The 7,500-nt window shown below is 39.8% G+C and overlaps 1 pseudogene; it reads left to right on the top strand.

The window, feature by feature from the left end:
- Positions 1 to 7,500, top strand: part of LOC121694193 — a 69,557-nt pseudogene that overhangs the window by 27,786 nt on the left and 34,271 nt on the right.

Here is a 7,500-nt window from a genome sequence, read left to right on the forward strand (position 1 = left end):
ATTCTAGCTACTGTCAGTGACGCGAGAGAACTTAAGTTATTAGGAAAGTGCGGCGTAAGTTTAGGCTACATTAATTTGTGCGTGGTGCCAGTGTCATTCATTTATTTTACATGTCTTACAACATACAGTATATACATGCATTCACAGTCGAGTGAAATCAGATATAAGCATACAAAGACGCTTAGAACTCACGTTAAGCCGATGGTAGCACACTGAATGCAAATGCGAGATTTGATGCAGGCAAACGTATTGACTGTTACTAACGAAGGTTTTATAGCAATATTATAACTGTGGCAACAGAATAGCCTAGAACTTGGGTAAGCCTTGCGTTTAGTAGCCAAATTGCGGTGATAGCCAAAACTAATATGAATCACGGACTATCCCACAACCAAAGAAAGTAAAGGTGATTAGTAGGCCTACCTGCGTTAGCCAAATAAAGGACGGGACTGCACCCTTCACAAACCGTAAAATAAAGTTTATTAGTTTTACAGTTGACTACAGTTGACAGTTCACCATCAGTCCACACAAACAATTCTGGTTTCCTTGCACTAGCCATTTTGTCGTAGCCTATTCTGTCTGTTTGTAAAGCGCAAGTTTTGTTCAATTTCTGTAAAGAAACAGTGCCACCTATAGGCCTGGGGTATGAAGTAACGTGTTGAGTCGTGTTGAGATGGATCCGTTTGGATGCAAATATTCTTGATACGGTTCCAGGGAAGAAGGAGGAAAAAAAGATCGGTTTGGTACGTGTGGACTAGGCCTAATTAACACGAAAACATTGCCTGGTGTCCCTTCAACACATAGATAAGTAATGCAGACAATGATTATCTCAGTAGGATACCAGAGGAGGAGTTTGCAGCGTGACTGTGTAAGAGCTGATCTGAATGACCTTATCTCACTCTGCATTGTTTGTCTGGAAAAGAGTCTCTCCGTGCCCAGAACATCCCAGTTGTCAGTTTCTGAAGGCTGCTAATTGCCCTCCCAATTTAAATTCAATTTTTCAATTTGGGATTTCTCTCTGAGAGAGAGAGAGAGAGAGAGAGAAATGAGAGTCCAAAAGATAAATATATAGTGTGTGTATGTGGTGGGTGTGTCCCTTATGAAAGTAATGGAGTCTCAGACACTCTTACTCCAGTCTGGGTTATCAGTGGAATGGTGTCACAATTACATAAACTGTCTCAAACCAAATCAAATAAATGAATGAATAAATTACCATGCAACTCTTGGCTCTGTCTTCAAAGAGGAACCAATGGAGTCAGTCCTTTCATGTTGAAGACCTTTCAAATAAACAAAGTTTAATAGTTGAATAGATCTTAAATGTTTGGAAAATTGTAAAAAAAAATAAACTTTTGTCTGGAAATTTGCATATCTGAAATGTCACGGTGGTGCAACCGCATTCATAGAACGTTCATTTTGAATTGAAGAGGGAAAAGAGTAAACAGGATATTTCCTCATCAAGAGGACCCCAAGTGACCATAACTGATGAGTGAAAAGTGTTTGCAAATCTCTCTCAAATATTGATAAAAAATAGCTACTTTCTCTTCATAGTTGGATTTGCCAGGTTTACATGTCTGGTGGTACAACCAATTTAAAACTAATGAAAGGTTATTTTAATATAAAACTCTTTATTTTATTTGGAAAACTGAATGGATGAACTTGTTACCAGAGTCAATAGGTTATAGGTGTCCAAGAAGATGCCTGTATAATTTGAAATTAGTAACTAAAGTCAGGTGGTGCAATAAAAAAAAAAAAAAATAATAATCCAAGAGATAGTAGATTAAAGTGAACAAATGGTTGAAAAATGTGCTGTACCTAATTATTATATTAAACAATATACTTTTTTAATTTGTAAAGTATTTTAAATGTAGTTGGATGTTGGAAAAGTGAAATACTGTACCTGCCCTCTACAATACAGTATTCATAAGTTACTTTTAATACCAAGGTCAACTACAAAATAATAATGTGTTAAGCACTGTAGACACTCTCAGATATACTTACCGAAAAAAAATTGTGTTTTTTTTTAAGAAACTTAGAGACATCTTTTGGGTGGTGAAATTGCAAATGCAGTCTAAAAATGTATTAAAACTCTCAGAGTTGTTTAAACACAGTCTTCCAACTTCAAGAAAATGCATTCTGTTCAAAAGCCTTATTTGTCAATGATGTGTGTGTGTGTGTGTGTGTGTGTGTGCGTGTGTGTGTGTGTGTGTGTGTGTGTGTGTGTGTGCCTGTCTTTCTGTGACCTTCCTTTGATTTTAGAACTTGTCCCATGAGTAGAGCATCTTCATTCCCAACTCACTTCTTAGCCACTTCCTTTCCAGTGGGATATTTCCTGTTCTTTGGTGCGAATAGAGAGAGAGAGGGCCCGTTCCCCTGACCCGCTGCCCCAGGTGGATAGAGTGGCATTGCGGGCATCTGCAGCAGTGGCAGGGGTAACCAAAGTCCAACACGCAGCACAAAACAAAACTTTTCAGACTGGCATTGCCTCTACGCGGCACGGTTCACCGGCGGGCGAGTGAACGGGTGCGGTGGGCATTAAGCCGGGCATCGGTGGGTGTGCGGCGCTCCCGTCATGCGGAAGTGAGCACTGAGAGCCATTAGCCTCTGGAGCAGAACGCGCATGGCGATGGGGTGACACGAGGAGCTGGGCGAAAAGCTGAACGGGGGCCAGACATATAATGTTACACAGCCATATGAGCAAAGACCCCATCTGTGTGTTTGTGTTTGTGTGTTTGTGTGTGTGTGTGTGTGTGTGTGTGTGTGTGTGTGTGTGTGTGTGTGTGGGTGTGTGTGTGTGTGCAAGGTCCGGGACGCGGCACTGTTATGCACTCACTCGTCTAGACGTTTGCATACGTGTGAAATGTAATAGTTCACCTCTTCTAGTCCTGCGTCGACTCGAGAGGTCGTGACCTCTTTTTTCCAAAAAGCCCTAAAAGTGCCCCATCATCATCATCATCATCATCATCGTCATCTCATGATTCTGATTCACTCAAGCAGGCTGAAGTGCAACAGCTGACTGAACAACATGGTGTCTCACACTTGGGGGAAATTGGGACGAGTTAGCAGAGTTCACTCGGAAGAGAGTTAGGGCTGAAATTGAGCGCTGAGTTAATACTGAACTGTCCCAGAGGCGGAATATTAGAGTTCACTTTCTGAGAGTCGGAAAGAACTGAGGAGCAAAGATGATGATATGAAGTGCAACTTTTTGAGCAATTTAGTCAGCACTTTCTCAGTGACATCTGACTTCAAAATCTTTTCTTTTTTTTTGCCATCAGTGGGCAAGTATCCAATCACAACTCTAGGAACCATTCATGTGATTGCCCGGTCACAATGCTCAAGAACTTGCCCCATCAGTTATTACACAGATCTTCAGAGTGCTGCAGAAAGTTCCATTCACATAAATGGGCCTTCCCAACATTCAGAGGTCTGTTAAAACTATATAATGACCTCTGCAATTTATATAATGACCGCTGTCAATGGCAACAGGTTTTGTGCTTTTGTTTTACGCCTTTCAAATCATTCCGGGAGTAGTCCGTTCGCTTATTACGATGGAATTTCATTTCAAGTGAAAGTCAGCAAGTAAGACGTTGCCACACAACACCTAAAACTGTGAAGTTCTATTTGTGTACTATTTGTTTTCTCAAAGCTATGAAAACACGCTTTGTGCCGGGGTCCTGTTTGCCCTGTCGGGAGTTTCCAATAAGCTAGGGGATTGCAATGGAATGCACTTGTTTTGAAATTCAGCTAATTGTGTATTGAGTCATAATCAGATCCATCCAATCCAACATTGCTTTAGGAACATAAACAACACAAGTTGTTTGCAATTTGATTGACTCTCAGATCAAACATCAACAACCTTGAGGAGTGAACATCATGCTCTCAGTTGCTGAATATCTGAGTTAACTTTGAGACCAGCGGAGAGTGAAGAGGGTAGACACTTGGAGAGAGTCTGGAGGCCCGATTTGTACTTGAGAGATCAAGACTGTAGGCTTCAGGCATAGCTACACTGTTGTTTATTTGCCCTCGATTATGTGAAGAAGGCTTTGTAAACAATGTGGACCACTTTTTTTTTTAGGTCAGATCATGTTTACGCCTCTCCACTGTGATAGAGTACCTCCTGGGGTTACAGTGGGATCAGATAAAGGTGAAGCCTAAGGGGCTCTGTGTGTGTGTGTGTGTGTGTGTGTGTGTGTGTGTGTGTGTGTGTGTGTGTGCGTGTGTGCGTGTGTGTGTGCGCGTGCGTGTGTGTGTCTGTGCAGGGAGGTTTGAAATGAGGATGTATTCCAGCAAGTCAGTAATTAAAATGCAAGAGGTAACATAAGATATTTCCATGCATGCATTAACCGAAAATATCATCAATCATTCTGAAAATGTGCAGATGTGTGTGTGTGTGTTTGTGTGTGTATGTCTGTGTCTTTGTGTCTGTATGTGTCTGTGTGTCTTTGCTAATTAAATCTGGTCATATCCCGCTCTGCATTGTTTGTCTGGAAAAGAGTCTCTCCGTGCCCAGAAGATCCCAGTTGTCAGTTTCTGAAGGCTGCTAATTGCCCTCCCAATTTAAATTCAATTTTTCAATTTGGTATTTCTCTCTGAGAGAGAGAGAGAGCGAGAGAGAGCGAGATGAGAATCCAAAAGAGAAATATATAGTGTGTGTATGTGGTGTGTGTGTCCCTTATGAAAGTAATGGGGTCTCAGGCACTCTTGCTCCAGTCGGGGTTATCAGTGGAATGGTGTCACATTTAGATAAACTGACTCAAACCTAATCAAATAAATGAATGAATAAATTATCATGCAACTTGGTCCTGTCTTCAAAGACGTGTATGTGTGTGTGTGTGTTAATGTGTGCCTTCTCTTCTGTCTAAAACTGAGCTGAAGTAGTAAGTGTGTGTATATTCAGCACAAGGTGTGTGTGTGTGTGGGATGCAGATTTCTGTGTCCGAGTCCATTACTTTGGTTTAAAATAATTCTATAAAATCTTTAGAATTTGAACATATTTTCTGTTTATCATAAAAATTATATATATATATATATATATATATATATATATATATATATATATATATATATATTTTTTTTTTTTTTTTTTGTCATCTCAAATATAGAATTTAAAAGGTAAGTAAATAAATATGGAGACAATGTTATGTTGAAGGCCTTTTAAATAAACAAAGTTTACTAGTTTAATAGCTCTGAAATTGTTTGGAAAATTAAAAAAAAATGGCATATCTGAAAATTTCAGGGTGGTGCAACCACATTAAAAGAGTAAACAGGATATTTCCTTATCAAGTGACATTTACTGATGAGTTAAACATTTGAAAATCTCTCTCAAATATTGATAAAATAGGTACTTTCTCTTCATAGTTGGATTTATCAGGTTTACATGTCTCTTTATTTATAAACTAACTCTTTATTGTATTGGGAAATTGAATGGATGAACTTGTTAGGAAAGTCAAAAGGTTATAAAGGTGTCCAAGAAGATGACTGTATAATTTTAAATTAGTAGCAAAAGTCAGGTGGTGGAACTAAAAATAGTAATTTGATCCAAGAGTAAAGTAAAGTGAACAAATGGTTGAAAAATTTGTTGTAACGGTAACACTTTACTTGACAGTATCGACATAAGAGTGGCATGACACCGTCATGAACACATGACACTGTCATGACACATGAACCCTAACCCTAATCCTAACCTCTAACCCTAATCCTAGCCCTAACCCTAACTCTAACCCAAATCTTAAACCTAACCCTATAATCCTAACCCTAATTTGTTATGACAAAAACCGAATGTCACTTAATAACAGAAGCGTTTATGACTTCTCACTCTTATGTCGATACTGTCAGGTAAAGTGTAACCCAATATATACTTTTTAAATTTGTAAAGTATTTATTCACATTTTAAATGTAAAGTTGGATGTTGAAAAAGCCAAATACTTGCCCTCTACAATAAAGTATTCATAGGTTACTTTTAATACCAAGGTCAACTACAAAATAATAATGTGTGCACTCTAGACATTCTCAGATATACTTATAAAATAAAAGAAGAAACTTAGAGACAGGTGGTGAAACCTTTTGAAACTTAGAGACGGGTGGTGAAATTGCAAATGTATTAAAACCCCTATCAATGTTACACAGCCATTAAGACTTGTTTAAACACAACTTCTAACTTAAAAAAAATGCATTCTTTCCATTTTTAAAGATTTTTTTGAACACACTTTTTTAAAAGCCTTATTTGTCAATGACCCGTGTGTGTGTGTGTGTGTGTGTGTGTGTGTGTGTGTGTGTACCTGTCTGTCTGTGTTTGTATTTCTTGGCCATAGTTATCGGGGGAACCTTCTGCCCCAGTTTGTGCTTTTAAACTTTTTGGAGGTGCACTGACCTTTTGCTGATGGAAGATGTGTGCACAGCTAATGAATTATATACCAGTCCAGTCAGCAAAGCAGCCTTCGACAGCAGTCCTCACCAGAACCCCAAAACAAACACACACACACACACACACACACACACACACACACACTCACACTCACACAAAGGTGAGGACACCTCCTACTGTGCCCTAATTCAGATCCGTCATTGTTTACCTTCAGTTCCAGAAACTTAGAGAAGGTGAGGAGAGAGAGAAACAGATGAATAGATATATAGAGAGATAGATAGAGAGAGTGATAGAGAGAGAAAAGGGAAGGAAGAAGGGAGGGAAATGAAAGAATGATGAAGAAAAGGAGGTCAAAACCATGACAAGAAAGACTTGTATAACAGAGAACATGACAACAAGAATGAGAAGATTAGACTAAAAGAAAGACGGAGAGAGAGAGGCAGTGTACTGTAGATAGGGAGAGAGGGAGAGAGAGGGAGCATGCTGTTTCTTCTGTGTGGATGGATTTTAATGATAGTGAGTTTTTAGTTTTGGGCTGCATGGCTGCCTGTTCCCCTGGCTCCTGCTGTTTTGGCTTGTAAATGGGCCGATTAACACGGGCCATGTCTCCACTGGGCCCTCTCTCTCTCACACACACACACACACACACACACACACACACACACGCAGGCGGGAAATAGCAGAGGGTTACATAAAGCTGCAAAGTTTCAGCGTCACTTCACAGCCTAGTTGTTCCTGTTCCAATGAAGAGAAACAGAGACAAACAGCATAAACAGATGTACACATACACACACACACACACACACACACACACACACACATAGACACACACACACATAAATACACACATACACACTCACACACACACAAACACTGACACACACACACTGACACACACACACACACATAAACGCGGAAGCATGTATACTTGATTTCTCTCATGTGCACAGCACACACACATACACTCACTTACTCTAACAACGATACTCAAACACACACACACACACACACACACACACACACACATACACACACCGGCTTGTGGTTTGATCATGTCTTTGTTGTGTGTGTGTGTGTGTGTGTGTGTGTGTGTGTGTTTGGCAGGATGAGAAGAACCAGGTGCTGATGACGAACGCCTGGCT

Source organism: Alosa sapidissima, chromosome 20 (genome assembly GCF_018492685.1).
Source record: "Alosa sapidissima isolate fAloSap1 chromosome 20, fAloSap1.pri, whole genome shotgun sequence".
In the NCBI taxonomy this organism is placed as follows: Eukaryota; Metazoa; Chordata; class Actinopteri; order Clupeiformes; family Clupeidae; genus Alosa; species Alosa sapidissima.